This window comes from Ictidomys tridecemlineatus, chromosome X (assembly GCF_052094955.1).
Source record: "Ictidomys tridecemlineatus isolate mIctTri1 chromosome X, mIctTri1.hap1, whole genome shotgun sequence".
Classification (NCBI taxonomy): Eukaryota; Metazoa; Chordata; class Mammalia; order Rodentia; family Sciuridae; genus Ictidomys; species Ictidomys tridecemlineatus.
The window spans coordinates 108,951,912-108,954,091 of record NC_135493.1 but is presented as its reverse complement, the minus strand read 5'-3'; positions in this window follow the sequence as shown (position 1 = coordinate 108,954,091).

Here is a 2,180-nt window from a genome sequence, read left to right as displayed (position 1 = left end):
ATTTGACCACTAACTTCATATCCATGAGTGTTACTAAAATTTTAGCTTGATAATTGTTGTGATGTGTTTGTTTTATTATTGTTGGTTCCAAATGACTGTATGGCACATAGCAAATGTTTAAGAAGTAGTCCCAAAAGTAATTACTCTAGGATCCTTTTTAGCAATTATATCTCTAAGAATATGGCCAGGATATACTATGAAGGGATGGTGTCTCAATCCAAGAATAAATGAGGTGATGACAATGTTAGGCAATAGGTCAGGTGTGTGAGGAAGACATGTGGGAATGGATGGGCCTCTCAAGACCCCTGGTATCACATCCCCTCTTTGCCAGTATAAATATGAATACCTACCTTATGGCTATACCCTTCACTGTATGTATGTATGTATGTGTGTATATATATATATATATATATATATATATGTTGTAGATTAACATAATACATTTATTTTGTTGATAATGTGGTACCGAGGATCGAACCTAGTGCTTTATACATGTGAGGCGAGCACTTTCACACTGAGCTACAACCCCAGCCCTGTACCCTTCACTTTAAAAAAAAATATGATTTTTTGCAAGATTTAAGTTTTTTATAGATTTTTTAAAAGATTATTGTAAAACAAAAAAAACATGTCCCTGGCTTATGAGACATGCTTGAAAGAGCCTTCTGGTCACTGGGCTCTCACTAACTCTAAGAAATATAAGTTGAGGTGAAAATCATGTTTGAAATTTCCCTTTCTCCTGTCCTCTGACACTACTAAATCCCACTTACATATATAAATAATAAAGCAGCAAAACTCGTCCACATTGGTCTCTGAGTAACCTTCAATGTTCAAACAGTCTAGGACAACCATTCATTATTCTCTGCTTTATGGGCCTTTGCTGATCATACTACACTATCCTTACTCTTTTAAACTCCTATTTTTTTAAAACTGACTCTGATATTGTTTAATATGAATAAGAATAATAATGTTTTTACCAGAAACTTTATGAAGGCTTTACTTTTTATCTAAAACAGTAATGAATATTCATTAAACTTACAGTTTTTGTGTGTCACAAATTCAGGAGTGACTGAGCTGGGGATTCTGGCCCACAGTCTGTCATGAAGCTGGCTGCAGTCAAGATGCCAACCAAGGCTAGAGTCATCAGAATCAACTGGATCAGAGGAAGCCTCAATTTCATCCCAATGGGCCTCTCAAGGGGCTATTTAAATGTCTGGTGGATGACTTCTAGAATGAGAGAAGGACAATTGTTGCTTCCCCATTACCTCGAAAAAAAAAAGAAAAGAAAGCTTCTTAAAGGCTGATATATCCTGTAAGTTTAGGATTATAGAAACTAATGCCTGGTTCACACAAGAAAAACCTGAAGGCTGTGGCTAAGCTGCTCCTAGCAGAAGGGACAATAAAACGGTAGTCTTGAACACAAATTCAAGTATCATAAAATGCAGAAAAATATGTTTCCAGGGACTAATATGAACCTTTTAAGAAAGTGACCCAAGATGATCTTAAAAGGAAAAATAACTAAGTATGCCACCCAGAGGGGTAGAAAGACTCCAACACAGGGGAAGGCCACAAAAGGCCTAGGGACTAAGGAAGAGTCTAAGTGGACAGTCAGAGGAAAGATGTTGGATGTGGCCATAGCCTGAACTCTGAAGTCTCTAAAGTAGGCTGCAAATGTCCCCATAACAGTTTCAGATGAGGATTTCCTCCATAATATCAAGCCCAGGACCATACTGCAACTTTGCCACCCATGCAAGGGTATGCCTTTCTCCCACAATGTCTGTGCTATCTGGGCCCCCATTAGAGGTCAGAAACAGTAGGTAAGCAAGTCAAGTTTACACACTGACACTTATGTGGCTTGACTAACATTTGTGAGCACCTCTAGAATTTTAGCTATACAATAGCAGGAATGTGCCTATTTTTGTTACTACTGCTTCCAACGGCAGTGTCTAACACATAGTAGGTGTTCAAAAGAGTATTCTTGATCCCTCACACTATACACAAAAAGTACTCCAAATATAGTCAAACACCTAAATATAAAAACTATAACTATAAAATTCCTAAAAAGGAAACAAAGAGGGGCCAAGGATATAGCTCAGTTGGTAAAGTGCTTGCCTCATATGCACTGAGCCCAGGGTTCAAATCCCCAGCACCATCACCAAAAAAAAAAAAGGACTAAAAAGTAA